The sequence below is a fragment of the Chlorocebus sabaeus genome, chromosome 5 (genome assembly GCF_047675955.1).
Source record: "Chlorocebus sabaeus isolate Y175 chromosome 5, mChlSab1.0.hap1, whole genome shotgun sequence".
Lineage (NCBI taxonomy): Eukaryota > Metazoa > Chordata > Mammalia > Primates > Cercopithecidae > Chlorocebus > Chlorocebus sabaeus.
In genome coordinates this window covers 24,452,289-24,471,308 of record NC_132908.1, presented here as the reverse complement: position 1 = coordinate 24,471,308, position 19,020 = coordinate 24,452,289, and positions in this window count along the sequence as shown.

Genomic DNA, 19,020 nt, shown 5'->3' with positions numbered 1-19,020 from the left:
AAGTATTTTCAATTTCCCTGTCATTTCTTCTTTGATATATTTGTTGTTTAAGGTTATGTTGTTTAATTTCCACACATTTATAAATTTTTTAGTTTTCTTTCTGTCATTTATTTTTAATTCTATTCTATTATTGTCTAAGTGATAATATAAATCCTAGATTTATACTCTTTAAGTATTGTCTGATATAGTCCTTAAATTGGAGAGAAAATGGAGTTGCAAGCAAAAATTCATTTGTACCGCCTTTCATATTTGTCTAAGTTGCTACTTTTCTTAGTTCTTTTTTTTTTTTTTTTTTTTCCTTTTTGAGATGGAGTCTCACTCTGTCACCAGGCTGGAGTGCGGTGGCACAATCTTGGCTCACTACAACTTTTACCTCCCTGGTTCAAGCGATTCTCCTGCCTCAGCTTCTTGAATGGCTAGGATTACAGGCATGTGCCACCACGCTCAGCTAAGTTTTATATTTTTAGTAGAGATAGGGTTTCACCATGTTGGCCAGAGGGTCTTGATCCCCTGACCTCGTGATCCACCCTCCTCAGCCTCCCAAAGTGTTGGGATTACAGGCATGAGCCACCACGCCCAGTCCCAGTGTTTTTTATTACATTATGTGGAGTTGAGTACTAACTAGTATCTAGTTAATTAGTGTCTTTTCATTTCAGCCTGAAGGAGTTTTTTCTTTCTCTTTTCTTTCCTTTTTGGCATTTTTTGTATGGGAGGTCTAACAGCAATGAATTACTTCAGTTTTTATCTAGGAATGTCTTCATTTCTTGTTCATTTTTAAGGAATAGTTTTGCTGAATATGAGATTCTTGATTTATAGATTTTCTTTCAGCATTTTGAATATGCCATTTCACTGTCTTCTGGCCTCCATAGTTTTTGATGAGAATTAGATATTTATCTTATTGTGGATCCTTCTACATCATAAGTCATTTCTGTCTTGCTACTTTCAAGATTTCTGTTTATCCTTGGCTTACACCAGTTTTCTTATTATGTGTATTGGTGTGGATCTCTTTGAGTTTATCCTTCTTGGAGTATGTTGAGATTCTTGGGTATGTGAATTAATGCTTTTTCATGAAATTTGAGGTTTCAAGCCATCATTTAATTTTTTTTCTTTATTCTCTCTTTTCTCTACTTTTGGAACTCCATTATGCATATGATGGTATACTCTTTGGTGTCCCACAGGTCTCTGAAATTCTTTTCCCTTCTCTTCATTTTATTTTCTCTTTCTTTTCCTCAGACTGGATCATTTCAATTGGACTATCTTCATTTTGCTGATTCTTTCTTCTGCCTGTTCAGTGAATTTTCATTTTAATTATTGTATTTTTCAACTCTAAAATTTTTAGTTTCTTTTTTATAATTTCAATTTATTTATTGATAATCTCAAGTTGGTAAAGCATCATTCTCATACTTTCCTTTTTTCTTTAGGCCACATTTTCTTCAGATCACTGGTATGTTTAAAATAGCTGATTTCAAACTGTCGTCTAGAGAGGCGAATGTTTCTGCCTCCTCAAGCACAGTTTCTATTGATTTGTTTTTTCCCTGTGTATGAGCCATACTTTCTTGTCTCTGCATGTCTTGTAATTTTTTTTATTGTTGAAAACTGGGATTTTGGATATTATAATGTGTCATCTGGGAAAATCAGATTCTCTCCCCTCCCCAGGGTTTGTTGTTATTGCTGCTTATTGTTGATGCTGTTTAATGAATTACTTCTGGAAAGTTTATATTCTTTGTTATGTGTGGCCCCTGAAGTCTCTGTTCCACTGAGTTAGTGGTCAGCTAATGGTTGAACAGAGTTTTCTTTAAATGCCTGAACTAAAAATTATTTGTCTTTGCCATGTGGTTCTTGGGGTGGGGGGTGCACACCTTTGACAGTCAGGAAGTTTACAGTTCTACCTTACCATTTATTGATTGCTTCTGCAGAACCTTAAGGTCACCAGAAGAGAGTTTAGAGCCTTCTCAAATCTTTTCTGAGTAGACACACAGCCCTGAGCTGTGTATATGCGGCCTTCCAGATTCCCAGAAACATGTTGGAACTTTTCAAAGTCCTTAAGGACCATCTCATCTCGCTACCTCTATTCTCAAGATTTTTAGTTGGCGTTATTATTTGCCACGCTGTTACCTATTGCCTCAAGCAGCAGCAACCTAACATAAGACACTAGTTTATAAATGTTTCTGACAAATCCCTTTCCCTCTCAAAAGCAGGTTTATCAGGAGGCTGGCTCTATAAAGACAGGAGTTTTGAATTGGTCCCAGAGAGCCGCTAGACAGGTAAGAACAAATAATGAATTACAATTCTTTGCTAATGATGTCTCTTCTCTCTTTAGTATCAGGAGTGTGGCCTTATTTTCACAGCTACTGTCAAGACTAAGTTCACTGTTCTTACTTACAATGAGCATTGTTCTTTGGTTTTAGTGTGTTTGCTTGTTTTTTGAATAAGCACTTTGCAGGTTTCTGCAAGCCTTTGGTTATTTTCCAGAGTTCCAAAAAAAAAGTTGATTCTCATAGGTTTTTTCAGGGGTTTTGTTGCTTTTCCAGATGAGTGGAATTTGGAGTTCTTTACTCTGCTATTTTGCAGATGTACTACAGTTTCTTTTGAAGTCAAATATGCATTTACTCTAGGAACCAGCAATCCCTCTCCTAGATGTTTTCCTAAGAGAAATAAAGATTTAAATTTACAGAAACAAATCTGTACACGAATATTTATGTTGGCTCTATCCATATTCACCTTAACCTGGAAATCATCCACATGTCCTTGCACGAGTAAATGGATAAACATGTGGCATTTCCATACAATTAAATATTACTCTCAGCAATTAAAAAGGAACAAGTTATGGATACACACATTAGCAAGATGAATCTCAAATGCATCATGCCAAGTGAAGGAAGACAGACTCAAAAGGCTACATTCAACTTATATGACGTTCTGGAAAAAGCAAAATTATTAGGCCAAACAAAATCAGTAGTTTCTATAGTTTGGGGTTGGGATTATCAGTTTTTAGAAAGGATCAGAAGAAATTTTTAGGGGCTGCTTGAGCTATTTTTCTCTCTTGATAATGGTGATGGTTATGCTATATATACACATACAGTGTTTGTCAAAACATACAGATCTATACAACTAAAAATAGTAAATTGACTGTATTTAAGGTAGGTCATAATTAGAAAATGACTATAAATATAAAAACCCACAGCAATGAAAAGGCAAAGCCACAAGCACCTCTGAGAATACTAACTCTTGGAAATTTTGGTGAGTCTATTGACCCCCCATAGGACAAGGTTGGCACATTGGAGGTAATTTTCATTCATTCATAGGTAGAAGCATGACCTCAGATTACTTCTGGATGCAGAAACCCAACTAAGAATTGGGTGAGAGGCAAGGGTCCGATAAGTTTTTGCTCTGAGAATCCATGTTAAACTGTGTGGTACCATCTATTTTTCAAAGAACTGTGTGCTTTTCACCACTGGTAACAATTTGTTTGCAATACTTTTCACAGCTGAACCACATCCAGCAGTGTTGTGACATTCCAGGACTCACCTTGAGGCACAAGATGCCTATGGAGGCTTCTGGAGAGTGTAGGTCCCTGGAGCCTCCTGTTCATACTCATGTCATTTTACAATGAGAACAGTCCTGAAGGCATCCTTGACAATTCCTGCTAGAACTCAGGGAGGCAAAGGTGAGGGATGCATTTTGTGACTGTGACAATGTGCAACTCCTGATTTCTCCAAAGCCAGCGTCAAGGCCTTTGATTTTTCCAGGGAAATAAATATTGACCATCTTGTTTCCTACGCCAAAGCTCTGCCTGGAGAATTCCTTAGAGGCTTTCCCTCACTCTGCAAGTTTCCCGTGTCTCTGAAATCCGGAGCCTGTGGGTTTAGCACTCTCTCTCTGACAGATGGAGCTTGCCATGCTCCAGGGGTGAGTTCTGGATGAGCTCATGGATTCAGATGTTATGAGTTGAGATCTGGGAAATGTGATCTCCTAGCTGCAATAATTGGCTTTTGTTCCTTGGAAAACACAACCTTGGAATCTCACTGGGTTCCAGGTCTATGAGGCAACTGCAGTTCAGCTGATCTAGACTTGTTCAGCTGGGTGACTCTGCACCAGGCCACAAGTGAGCTAGACTTGGCTTTGGTGAGAGTTTGGGTTTACTCAGCAATATGTGTCTCACCTTCCTGTCTCAACAGCTAGCAGGGCCTGTGTGCATGGCAAATTTCCAGAGCATCAGAGCCAAGCCAAAGCACACGAGCATACTTAAGGTCTCTTTTTGTGTCCCATCTATGAATATCTCCAGGCAAAGTAAGTCACATAACTGAATCCAAAATCAATGAGGTGAGGAAATATACTCCTCCCACAATGCTTTAAAAGTCCAAAGTGTTACACTACCCAGATGAACTCAGGCTATTTATTTAATCTCTTTTTGCTTCAGTTTTCTCCCCTAAGCCTGTGAAAATTGCTTCTGACCCAACAGTGTTCCCTGTGAAATTTAAATGAGATACAAAGCACTTGGCCCATTGCCTTATAGTAGATGTTGAATACATGCATTTTTCTGTATTCTATTTATTCATTTAGCAAACATCTGTAGTGGGATCCTTTGACACAGAACTTTAAAATAACTATTATAAGGAGCTTCAGGATGTTGGGGAGACAGTGGGAAATTTTAATAATAACCTGTCCTTTAGTGAAAAATGGGTTTGCAACACCCAAATACTTCTCTTGAAATTCAAATTTAATTAAATCTGTCAAGATGTTCATTACCAAGGTCAGGTAGCCGAAAAAGTAATGGTACTCTTGAGATAAAATTACCTTGGAGATGGAAGTTACAAAACTGTTGTCTAGTCTGAAAGTACATGGTGGTTTTGAGTCCCTAAGGTGCTAGCTACAGCAATTTGTCTCAGTCTAGTCCTGTTTTGCCATAGAGCATATGCAGGAGATTAGCACTCAGGGAAGGCTTGTCTTGCTTAAAGCTTGAACCAAGATGGCACTGGGAATGCACCACTGAAGTGGCTGGATCTTGCAGATGAACCACAGCTCTATTTGTTGGATTACAATTATTTCAATGGCTGACAATAACAAGCCTCTGGTTTTGTTCCCAACAATGGTGTGATCGCTGGGCGCAGTGGGACGTCTGTAATCTCAACATGTTGGGAGGCCAAGATGGGAAGATTGCTTGAGCCTAGGAATTCAACACCAGCCTAGGCAACATAGTGTTACTCCATCTTTACAAAACATAAACAAAACAAACAAACAAAGAAAACATTAGCTGGGCATGGTGGTGAGTGGCTATAGTTTCAGCCACTCGGGTGGCTGAGATGGGAGGATCACTTGAGACTGGGAAGTTGAGGCTGCAGTCAGGCATGATCACGCCACTTCACTCTAGCCTGGGCAACACAGCAAGAGCCTGTCTCAACAACAACAACAAAAAAACCCAAAAAACAATGGTGTGATGGTAAATTCAGGAAGAACCAGGCTTTGTAGTAGTCACTAAGACTTTCAGCCTGACTTCCTAAGGCAGATGAGCCCCATTTCTAGAAGTGAGACATCCAGTGCCTTTGAAGGTAAATAAGCATTTCACATAGACTTGCTGATAATAAACAGAGTGCCCAGTTAAATTTAAATTTCAAGATAAACAACAAATATTTATTTTTAATACTTGGTAATTTTATCCTAAAAAAATTATTCATTCTTTACCAACTTGAATTTGAAATTCAAATTTAATTAGGTATTTTAAATGTGTATTTGGTAAACTTAGCAATCCTAATTTCAAAATATCTTTGGACAAATTGAGGTAGAGGAATTTCAGGAAGAAAGAAGTATGAACAGCTGGAAATGCACTAAGCTTGCATATGGGACTTGAAGGAGTCATAGTAGGGATACCTAAGTGGTTTAGGGAAGCTGGAGAAGACTCTGAAGTGTGTGACAGTTAAGGAGAGACCCCCAAAATATAGAATTATTGAATGAGAGGTGAGGGTGGGTGTGGGCTACTGTGCAGGAGGAGGTAGTGATCAAGGCAGCAAGAACATCGTGCACCGTTTTATGAAAATGAGAAACAGGACAGCATGTTCAAGACATGGAATTTTTTGTTTGTTTGTTTTTTGGTTTTTGGTTTTTTTTTTTGAGTTGGAGTCTTGCTCTGTCACCGAGGCTGGAGTGCAACGCCGTAATCTCTGCTCACTGCAACCTCCGACTTTTGGGTTCAAGCGATTCTCCTGCCTCAGCCTCCCAAGTAGCTGGGATTATAGGCATGTGCCACCATACCCGGCTAATTTTTGTAGTTTTAGTAGAGACGGGGTTTCACCATGTTGCCCAGGCTGGTCTTGAACTTCTGACCTCAGGTGATCCACCTGCCTCGGCCTCCCAAAGTGCTGGGATTACAAGCGTGAGCCACCACTCCCAGCCATGACATGGAACAATTTAGATGTGGACAGATTGTAGAATGCAAGAAGGAGTGCTGGTAGGTGAAGTGAGGAGAGGGACAGGGGCTAGATCTTCTCCAAGGATGCTCTTAGCAAAATCAAGACATGGCTTTCATGAGCACAATCAAGTACAGTCACAGATGCAATCTCATTGATCCCCAGAATGACCTTGGGTGTCCCCTTAGGCAGGAAAACTGTAACCACAGAGGAGAAAAGATGGTATAACAATAGCCTCCACTTAACGGATGTTTGTCATGCAACAGGTACAGTGCTGGGGTAGTGGTACAGATTTTTTTTTTTTTTTGCTCTCACAACAGCACTATGAGCTAGAAGATATTATTATCCTCATTTTACGTTTGTGAAGCCTGGGGTACAGAGGTACAGTGTCTTACCTAATGCCATGCATTTGTGTGCAGGGTATATGACAGAGCTCAGCAGCCTCACTCGAGTGACAATGCCTCCCATTGAATGACACCAAGCCCATCCAGTCCCTTTTTCCTGTGTGAAGCATAAATGCAGCAGGCACAGGGGAAGGAACAGGGTCTCCAAACTGCAGGTCATTATCCTCAGCAGGGTTTGGCAATCTTCCTAGCTTCTTAGGTGGCCTGAGATGCGTCTGAGAACCAGGAAGGCTGGGGAACTGTGTGACTTCTTGGTGATGGATGAATTCCTCTTGCATTTTATGATCCTATATATTCTTAAAACCCATTTAAAACAAGCTAAGTGATCTCTGAATGTCTCATCTTTAAATCCTAGGAGACAGAGCTCCTGGATCATTACAGTCCCTTGGGTTTCTCAGCAAGCTAGCTCTCTGAAGTAAGAATGGGCTTTCTCAAATAACAGCATTGTAAATTGGAGTTAGACTCACATGAGCTTCTTTAACCTGTAAGGGAATTGACTAATTACACTCTACATTAAATACTAAGCAGAATATTTACTGTTTATTACCCTGATCTTCCAATTTCCAACAACACTGTGAATACCATAACTCTTATAACACAAAAACTCTTCAATCTCTCTGATAGGGCAGAAATCAGCTGGAATCAGTTTAGGTAAAGCTTAATTCAGTTCACCTTCCCCAATATTTTTGAGAGCCAAAGCAGTGGTCAGGACAAGAAGGGATGACAGAGACTCAAATAGAGTGTTCCTACTTCCTAACACAATTAAATATTTTATTACTATTGTCAACCAGAAGCCTGGTATCTTAGTCCTTTCCAGGTGCTATAACAAAAATACCTTAGACTGGGCAATTTATAACAACAGACATTTATTTCTTACAGTTCCATAGGCTGGGAAGTCTAAGGTAAAGGCACCACCAGCAGATTTGGCGTCTGGTGAAGGCTTGCTCTCTGCTTCATAGATGGCGACTCTTGCTGTGTCCTCACATGTTAAGAACAGAAGGGCATCACTAGTTCTTATATGCTTCTTTTATGAGGGCATTAGTTCTGCTCATGAGGGCAAAGCCTCTGTGGCCTAATAATCTCCTGAAGCCCCATCCCTTAATATTGTTGCATTGGTGATTAAGTTTCAACATGAACTCTTTTGAGTGGCACAAACATTCAAACTACAGGAATTGGCTATGCCATATCTTTCTCTATCAGGAAGTCAGGTGTCATTGACATATCCAGAAAGGAGTATGTACCTGGCCAGTGCCTCTAACACCACAAGTGCTCTCAGGTATTCTAAACGAGTATATAAACATGAAAGAATTGGTGATACAAGCCTAGGTTAGAATGAGAATACATAGAAAGGTACATTTTTTCTGAGAGAGCTAAGCTCCAGTGAACTATTATCCAGGGCACAGTCCATTGGCTTTTGGTGAACTTAGCACTGATCCAAGATAGAGTAGATATTCCAAAAGAGTAGAAAGAAGTGTTTTGGCAGTGTGATGGCTTGGGGCTCTACTACTAGGGAAACCTGCAATGAATAGTAATACCCACTCCCTAACTTAGTACTAAGGTCTTTCTTCCATGAAACCTGGGGACACTATTTAATTATATATACTGTCTGCATTTCAGTTTTGTTAAGAAAAAAAATGGGGATTGTAATATTGCCTTCAACATAGAGTTGTTCTTGCATTCCACAGATACCTTTTGAGTACTGACTTTGTTCAAAATATTTTTACGGGCTGTGAAAATACAGCAAAGAAGGAAAACATCTTCCTTCCTTCTACCTCCAACTGTTTACGTTCTACTGGAGGAGACTGATATAAACAAATACACAAATAAGTAACTATGTACAATGTTAACTATGGTGAGAGAAAATAAACAAAATGTAAGTGATTGTGACTGGGCCAGATGATATCTCTCTACAACTGGGGTCATCAGGAAAGTCTTCTCCAAAGAGAATTGATATTTAGCTTGAGACTAGGGACAATAATTAGGTGGCAGCTTTTAAAAGAGTATTCTAGGAAGCTGTTGCAATAGTCTTGAAAATGGAAGACTTTGTGTGTTTGAAGATTAAATGAGATTATGGATGCAGAATATTTCACATAGTGCCTAGTACATGATAAATAGTAAATGAATATTAGCCATGATGATGATGATGATGGTGATAGTGATGGTGATGAGGATGGTGATGAGGATGGTGATGGTGTTGGTGATGATGGTGGTGATGGTAATGGTGATGATGATGGTGATGATGATGGTAATGGTGATGATGACAATGGAGAGGAGGGGGAGGAGATGAAGGAGAAGGAGGAGGAGGAAATCGTAAGTTATCATTAGGATCTGACCATAGTGAGTAAGAGGCAATCTCTCTGAAAAGAGATCAGCAAGCACAAGGCTGTATGAGCTGTTGTTCAGAGTAGAGTATAGAGCAGATGCATCTGTAATTTTTTTTGGACAGGGTCTCACCCTGTCGCTCAGGAGGGGTGTAGTGGCATGATCACAAGTCACTGCAGCCTTGACCTCCTGGGCTCAGGTGATCCTCCCACCTCAGCCCCCCGAGTAGCTGAGACTACAGGCTCGTACTACCACACCCAATTAATTTTTGTATTTTTTGTAGACACGGGGTTTCGTCATGTTGCCCAGGCTTGTCTTGAACTCCTGACCTTAGGTGGTCTGCCCGCCTCAGCCTCCCGAAGTGCTGGGATTACAGGCATGAGCCACCATGCCCAGCCGCATCTGTCATTTTGGTAAGGTGCATAGTAAGCCTTCCACTTGGTAGGAAACTTCCCCTTAGGTCATCAGCTCTTTATCTCTACCTGATGGGCTTGGGAACAAAGGGGTTCCCAATAGCTCTTCCCACTATGGTTAGTTCTGGCTCTGGAGCTAGTTGGAGTTAAAGCTACAGGTTGTAGATGATGCTTTCTGCAGTTGAGCAGAGCTGGACTGCTGGAGCTGATACTCCCTGCATGCAATTTACCAGTCTAATCCACGGTTCAGGAAACTTTCATTCCATATACTTCAGAAGCTCTGGCAGCCCATCACCAGCTCAGAAGGAATGTGGAGCTGAGTTTATAAACATGCAGATGCCCACAGAGATGCTGAGAGAAGCACCGCTTTTGAGCATGTCCTCATCTAGGATCCTTGGTGGAAACACTCTGGTGCCAGATCTCATTACTGCTCTGAGAAGGTTCTTGCAAGGCTTGTCTCTTTCTGACATCTCCCTCTAAGTGGGTTCAGACTTTTGTGGTGCCGGCTCCATTTTCTCTGACACTGGGACATTTATATTTGATGGTGTTGGGATGAATTATGCACATACCCCACTGAACACAGATTTAATAAGGGGATTTCTTCTCCGTTTCTTGTTTTGGGTTTTAATGGATTCCAGCCTTTGAATTAAGCATTGGCCCAGCAATTTGAGGCTGCAGGAGATGGAAAAAGAGAAACTGTCCCTCCAACTAGGGACTTGGAGCTGTTCTGGCAATCAACCCCATCTATAGATTTTTTTTTTTTTTTAATCTGGATCTTACTTTAGGTCTTAGGTGAATCCATTAATGAGGTCCCCTATTAAGGTTGGAGAACAGAGAATGCCGGGCCAGATGAGGAGTGAACTAGAACTCTAGGAAGCAAGATGACTGAAAGGCCAAGTGTAAGCCATAACTGAAGAAATACAGTTGTGAAGGGAAACCATGGATAGAAAGCTGTTACAGGCTCAGGAACTGCAGTCATCACTGCCCAGCATCTGTTTCCACCTATTTTGTTATTAATAGCTGTATTTTTCTTATAGGAAAATCACTTCCTATGATATGGGACAAGGAGGGCTTGGTGGTACCCCCTGCCTTGAAGAATGAACTAGCCAGTCAGGGACTTACATCCCCTTGGCTAAATAATTGGCTTATGTGTGGGTGTATGACCCAAAGATAGACTCGGTCCTGCAATGCTTACCACAAAGTTTGAAAGGAAGATGGTTTTTCCCTTTTCTTTTCTTTCCTTGCTTTTCTTTTCTTTCTTTCTTTTTTTTTCTCTGCAGTTGCTAGGTGGTAAAATATACATCTATGTGCTGCTATGGCCCACCACATGGAGAGGGCTCTGGCTGTAAAGTAACTATTTGAGAGAAAATAAAGCATGTCTCAGAGAAATAGAAGGCAATCCTGGATGCCCATGACATTATTGAAGTCCCCGAATCTAGCTGTACTTGAAGCTAGTTATAAAATAATACATTCCAATATTTACTGTATGATTTTGAGTTGGCATTATTTCTGTGGAAACAGAAAGATTTGACTTATAGAAAACCTGAGAAGAAAACAAAAAGATCAAGAAAAAAAAAGCATAAAGAAGTTTAAGGAGAAAGGATGAGGGCATAAGAAAGAATGAACTATTTATGTGAGGTGTTGGGTTTTGGCATAAAGACAGATCTCCTGTTTGTAGATATAAGACTAGTCTGGCCAGCCCTGGTGTTGTTCTTATCAAAATCATTGCTTGCATCTATAATAACAGTGAAATAATTGCTGTGAAATAGATCCATATATAAATAATTTCAGTAGAATGAAAATAGAAAATAATTGGAAGCAGTTTAAGCATACTATGCAGAAAATTGATCCAATTTTTGGAGAGTTAGTTCCAGAAATAATTCCTCCATGAAAATATAGCAAGTTTACTAGCATTTTGGTTAAAATAGTTAAATTATTCCCTTGTTTTAATACATATATGCAGCAAGAATAATCCTTATAGGTTCTTAGTTGGAGGAGACCCCTATCACAAAAGACAGATTAACAAGTGAAAAACAGAAGTCTATTAACATGAGCATTTCATATACACATAGGAGATACCATAAGTAATACCCTACTATGCATAAGGAATGCATAGTTCTCAAAATGGTAGCTTTGAGTTCCAATATGAACTGGAATGCCATATCCAATAAAGAACAGTACATTTTTAGAGATGTGACAAGACAAATAAGAAAAGGACTTTGAGATTCTAGGGGTGGCAATTTGGGGGAGAAAAAATAACTGACTGTTTATTAACTGTTAGTTAATAAAGTTTGTTAATGTAGGATTAAAGGTTATTAAGCCTCTGATGTTATCACTAGGCTGATAAACGTCTAAAGATGTCCTCAGTGGTTAACCTTTTCGGGGTTGGTTGAAGTAAGAAACGTGAATGTTCTCCCCAAAGGAAAGTAAGAACATTTAAAACCGCACAAAACCACAACATGAAGAACATTTTAAGGAGCTAAAGTTGTTTCATTGGGGAAGATGTGCCAAGAAGGTTAATAATTCTTTTCAGAAATCTCAATGAGTATCATGAGAAAGGAAGACTTCACTGGTTTGGGAAAGCTCCAGAGGACATGAGTTATGAAGAAAGATATTTTGCTGCATTATAAGAAATAATTTAACCCTGATCCAGGAGGCTGTGTTATATTTGCCCTTTGATGTTCATAGGCAGAAGCTTGCCAGCCATCAGAGATGTCGTGACAGGGCCACTCATTCAACAAGTATTGAGTGGGCACCTATTATGTGCTAAGCACTGTTTTGGGAAAATAAGAGCAGAGATGATTTTTCTGCTTACTTGAAATCTACCTTCCTGCTCAGTTTGGTGTTGTGGGAAGGAATGAAACACCACATGTCATTGGAAGGCTTAGCCCCAAGATCAATGGCAGGGATTGGTGCACAGCTAGGAGAGTCAGACTTAAGAAAGGATATGAGCTCATCCAAGCCCTGCTACCTATGGATTTTATGGCTCAGGGCAGAGTAATGAACCTTTTTGATTCATCTTCTCCATTAGTAAAACAATCTCTTACATTTTCACTCAAGCAATACCTCTTCCTTGAAGTATGCCTTATCTGGAGAAAATTCTAAGAAACTCTATATTTCTTTCATGCCCACAGCTTTCTTCTAAAGAAAGCAACCTCAGATTGCTTTTCATAGTACAAAGAGTTTGTTTGTCTGTTTAATTCTCACATGCATTTTTTCCAAGTGCGAGAATTAAAATAGCCCTTCTATGATGGTTACAGCAAATTGTTTTAGGTCCTGGTTTCTAAAGCAAAGGCCATCAGTGATGAATTAGAATAATGGAGATCATATACCTTAAGGACCTTGATGGCAACTCTACCCAATAGAACCACCCATATTGAATGACAAACAACTCACCAGACTATATCTTAGGCTGATGCACCCAGAGAAGGTGGGTCATTAGAATTGTCATTCCATCTGTGTTTTTCATGGGTTTGCTATACTGTCTGTCTTAATCAGTTTGTGTTGCTATAAAGGAATACTTGAACCTGGATAATTTATAATTTTATTGAGCATGTGTATTTGGCTCATGGCTCTGCAGGCTGTAAAGGAAGCAAGGCACCAGTATCTGCTTCTGGCGAGAGCTTCAGGCTGCTTCCAGTCATGGCAGAAGGTGAGGGCGAGCTGCTGTGTGCAGAGACCACATGGTAAGAGAGGAAGCAAGAGGGGGAGGAAGGAGGTTCATTCTTTTCACAAAAAATAAGAGTGAGAACTCACTAACTCCCTAGAGAATGGCACCAAGTCATTCATGAGAGATTCACTCCATGACCGAAACACCTCCTATCAGATTCCACCTTCTATATTGGGGTTCAAATTTTAATATGAGACTTGGTGGGGCCAATCAAACTATATCTAAACCACAGCACTGTGAAATCTTGAAACTGCTTAGGTTACTAAAGGTAATGTCCCTCAAGGTATTCTCCTGCTTAAAACTCTGTTGACTTTCTGTTGCTTTCAGAATAAAAACAAAAATGGTGAACGGGCTACAATCCCTTGCATGCCTGGCTTCTACTGACCTCTGCCTTGGCTGTCAACTGGCTCTTATTCTTTTATTCTGGTTTTACTGCTCTTCTCTGGGTTTCTTCACATGCCACAGGGCCTTTGCATACCATGTTCATAAAGTCAGGGTCCAGATCATTTTGTTTGTTTGTTTGTTTTTCTTGTTCAGCATTGGGTCTAGAATTTCTACCATAGTTGCTGACACAATGTAGGCACCAAATAAATAAATACATATCACCCTATTTTCATAAAATATTTATCATAGCTCTCCATCACCATAAGTCATCGGAATGTGTAGCTTCCTTATTACCTGCTTGATGTACTAATATCTTTAACATATATAAGGATGAAGAGCATGGTAGTTAGGCTTTGGTGCTCTGGAGTGATTATTTTCTGTCTGGGTTAAATTCCTGATTCTCCATTTATTAACTGGGTGAATTTAAGCAACTGTTTTTTTTTTTAATCTTTAAATGAAGGATGTCAGTACCAAATTGCAATAGATATGTTTGTTGTGCTTACCCAGTGATTTGATAACAACCGTGCCTGGCTGTAGTTATCTTTCAATAACCTTAAATTGTACATGTTACCTATTAGCTTACAGGTAGAGGTGGCTGCTTTCTGCATTACTACCTCCCACCGAACTACTTCATACAATGGAGTATGGAGTGGAAGGTATAACATAGTCACATAATTTTATTATTATTATTATTGTTATTTTTTGAGACACAGTTTTCACTATTGTTACCCAGGCTGGAGTGCAATGGCACAATCTCGGCTCACTGTAACCTCTGCCTCCCAGGTTTAAGCAATTCTCCTGCCTCAGTCTCCTGAGTAGCTGGCACACACCAACACTCCTGGTTAACTTTTGTATTTTCAGTAGAGATGGGGTTTCACCTCGTTGGTCAGGTTGCTCTCGATGTGAGGGATATCGAATATGGTTACCATGGTTCTTCACGAGTCTGTGTATTTTCTCCTGGGTGAGTTGAGTTCCTAAAAGGGTTGGGACTATAGCTGTGTAGATTATTCTTACACCACTTCTATCTAGAGTGGTGACTTAATGTGCTTAGGCTGCTGTAATAAAATGCTGTAGACTGAGTTTGTGTAGCAAGACATTCATTTCTCACATTTCTGGAGGCTGGGAAGTCCAAGGTCATGGTGCTGGTATGGTCAGGTTCTTGGTGAGGGCTCTCTTGCTCACTGGCAGACAGACGCCTTCTCACTGTGTCCTCACATGGTAAAGACAGCAAAAGTTCTTGTCTCTTCTTCTCATGAGGACGCTAACCCTATCACAGAGGTCCCACCCGTTGCCCTCATCTATATGAAATCATATCCCAAAAGGCTCCATCTCCAAATATCATCATACCAGTGGTTTGAGCTTCACAAAATGAATTTGGTTAGGGGGCATAACCATTCAGTCTATCACAAGTGGCTATGAGGATTCTAGAAGATAATGCAGTGGAAGTGCCATGCATAGGATTTAGTACACAGTAGGTGCTCAGCAAATGTTTATGAGTCTGTGTTTGTGTTTGAGGCCTGCTATTAACTGGGCTGATGTGATAAGAGTAATTGTAGCTGACTAAGTCCCCCTGGGGAGCCCCAGACATTATTAATAGAAAAAATTTCATAGTTGCATGAGAGGCATATATTGTGTAGATTCTGCAAGTGGTTCATTAATTTACAGTCTCACATTTTATTAAATTAATTTGAATTTTAATGCAAAAAAAACTAAGCCAAAGTGATTTCTGTCTTGGGGAGAAAATAGCATTTCTATGCAAGTTCAGGGAGTAGGATGCCAGAGAAGAGATGTGGGCCTCCTAAATTTCCCCAGAGGTTATAGTCTATCAACTTACAAAGCAAAAAGTTTAAAAAGATAATCTTCTATGCCAAAACGGTGACTTTGTCCTTACTGGGGAGATCTCACCTAAGAGGCATGGTGGGACATGAGTAACATGGCTGGTAAATAGGAAGAAAGAGCTGGGACCAGGCAGGAGGGGGACTGGGACATTTGGCTGAGCTACGGAGATAACCCCCAAGAAGGTCTTTAATAGCATACATAAGCTTGAGAGTTTGGAGGTGTTCCTGGAAGGTGAACTCACCCAAGGGTGACATAGTGGGAAGCACGCCACCCAGCTGTCTAAAAGACAGGGACTATCTCTTCTTAGGTGGGTGAATAGTGATTTAGACCATTCAGCATCTCCAAAGCTCATCCCCGATATTACTCAGGAATATTTTGGATGCAAACAATAAAGCACCAAATCAAATTGCCTGAAGCAGTGAATTTAATTGACTAAATTAACTGAAAAGGTCAAGGGTAGAATTTTAGGAATAGTTGGGTCCAGATGCTCAAATGATACCCTTAGGAGCTTGTGTTCTTTTAGTCTCTTGACTCAGTTTCCCTAATGTTGCCTTTCTCTCAGGCGAGTTCTTACCATATGGTCCCAGAGATGGCCACAAGCAACTCGAGAGCTTTGGGCTTATATCCTACCCACCAAATATTCCCATCAAGGAGCGTCTCTAGGACAATATTTTTGTGGAAGTCATGAAATTTTTATTACCCCAGCTTGGGCCACATGTCTATTCCCTGATTACCATTCTCAGGGATCATGGCGGGGCCTGGCTGGCCAGCTTAGGTCATGTGTTCACATCAAGAACTAGACCCTGTATGGGATCAGCTCCATGAAAAAGGCACAGTTGTAAAGTTCTGTTGGGACAGCTTCTCATGGGGTAATTGGAGTGCAATGGCAGTGAATTTGGGTTAGGCAAAAATACATTATTCTCTTTATTTAGGACACAGCTTTTTGGTTCCTAACACCAAGGGAAAGGAGCCGACCTCAGTGAAGGATGCTGTGGTCAGGGATTCTACTCTCTGGGGCAGAGTGAAAAATCAGGATGTAAATGGAAAGATGAATTCCACATCTTAGAAGAACATGATGAAATTAAGAGTCCATTGAGGTTAGAGACACATGAGAGTTTGTCTTATTTGCTCCTCTGTTCTCAGTATTTCTCTCACCATGCCTGATACATAGTAGGTGATCAAGAAATATTCAGTAATTAGTGAAAGTGTATTAAAACAGAATAGCTCCTGCTACTGCTGCTACTAATATGATAATGATAACTGTAGTGTTTAAACAATAAAATGAGCCAGAGTTCCATGAAAAGCAGCCTCCTGCTACATATCTGCTAACTGATATTTATCAGATGATTATATGTGCCAAATACTATGCTAAGCCCTTTAATTTCAATATCTCATTTAATCTTCACAACAATTCCATAAAAGCAAAGCTTTTATCACCCCTATTTTACAAATGAGGCTCAAAAAGGTTAGGTCGGCCAGACACAGTGGCTCATGCCTGTGATCCCAGCACTTTGGGAGGCCGCGGCAGGTGGATTACACAAATGAGGTCAGGAGTTGGAGACCAGCCTGGACAACATGGTGGCATCCCGTCTCCACTAAAAATACAAAACTTAGCCGGGCATGGTGGCACATGCCTGTGATTTCAGCTACTCAGGAGGCTGAGACAGGAGAATAGCTTGAATTCGGGAGGTGGAGGCTGCAGTGAGCCAAGATCACCCCACTGCACTCCAGCTTGGATGACAGAATGAAATGATGTCTCAAAAACAAACAAAAAAAAGGTTTGGTCATTTGCTCAAGATTGATGTTGTATTAGTTAAGCTAGACTGTATGAACAGTCCCCTAATGTCAGTATCCATACACCATGAAAGATGTTTCTTGCTCATTTCAAGCCCTATACGGGTGGGCAGGGTGGATTCTTCTGCAGTCATTCAGACACCTGGCTCCTTTAATTATGTGGCTCTAACCTCTCCCAGAGTCACGTCCTGCTTTGTACCACCTGCTAGATGAGGAAAGGGAGGGGATGTGGAGGAAGGTCACTACATGTTAACCAGCTTGACCGAGGTGGTGCACCCCACTCCTGATCCCAGACCACTGATGAAATCAGTCATGTGGTGGCTGGGCCAGAGCCTGGTGATTTATGCCTCCAATCTCAGTTCTTTGGAAAGCTAAGGCAGGAAGACTGCCTGAGGCCAGGAGTTCAAGACCAGCCTGGCCAACATAGAGAGACTCCATCTCTACAAGAAAATAGAAAATAAGAAAATTAGCCATGTGTGGTGGTGCGTGCCTATAGTCCCACTGCTAAAGGAGGCTGAGGCAGGGGCATCACATAGGCTCAGAAGTTCACAGTCACAGTGAGGAGATGACGCCACTGCACTCTAGCCTGGGCAACAGAGCAAGACCTTCTCTCACAAAACAAAATATAAAACAAAATAAAATGTCATATGCCCCCACCCCCTGCCCTCCCCATACCCAAGGAGGACTGGGGAATATGGTCTCTGTGTGTGTCAAGGAAATGGCATATTACATGGGTACTGGTGAGTAACAACAGTCACGTGTTCACCTATACTCACATCCCTTACCATGTAGAAGTTACACTCACCCCATACTCACTCATCCACTGCCCAGCACTGATACTTGCCATTTTACCTGGTCATTACTGAAATTCTGTTGCTTGTTGCCTGGCCTTCACTTTTTTTCTGCATCTTTGCCCTGATGTCTGCCTATACTTTTTCCTAATGACAAAGGGAATTTTTGTTTTAGAGCAGTCAGGACCAGAGTCACCACAAACTGGGCACTGAAGTGGAGACTTCAGGCCAGGCCTGGTGACCGACTCTTCCTGTCAGTCAAAGTCCACCTCCAGAAATTGTCTCTGCTGCAACAGACCCAAGGCTGAAATAATTTGATGATTTGATTCTAAGGAGATTCAGCGATATTAGTTGAGTGAATATGAAATGTGCCTTTAAAACCATCCCTTCCCAATCTTTTTGATCATTAGATTTGCTCTTAATCTCACACGCAGACATTCTGTGATTTTTTTTTTTTTCCTTTTTGGCAGGTTAATTAAACCTGTCTTTAATTTTCTCCTTTTTCAATTCTGTCTGAGCGCTGGGGAAAAGATCTGAGTCTCCAATCTCTGGCAGCATTTGTTATGGAATATTCCAAGCATTCGGAACCATAAACCATTCCCTCGTTGAACCTGAGCCGGCCAGCTTTGCTCATTTTAGGCTGCCGGGACTCATACCTCATTGCTTTAGTAACTTTAACTTGGGGGAAGGGAGGGTCACTTAAGAAGAAAATTAAACAATAAAAATCTCAGGAAATTGGACATTTAAGCATTCAAAGTAATTGATATTGAAGAAAAAGTATGATCAACTAGAATTATCTCCACACAATCTATTGCCCATTAATTGGGACATCCACATAACCGTAATCTAAAATTATGAGGGTTCATTACAGATGCAATCAGACACAATCGTCTTCATTCCATATATCAACCATCCACATGCTCCAAAAATCCTCCTTGTCTTTGTGTTTCCACATTCCCAGTGCTGAAAGTTAAGATCTGATTCTTTCAGATCAGATGG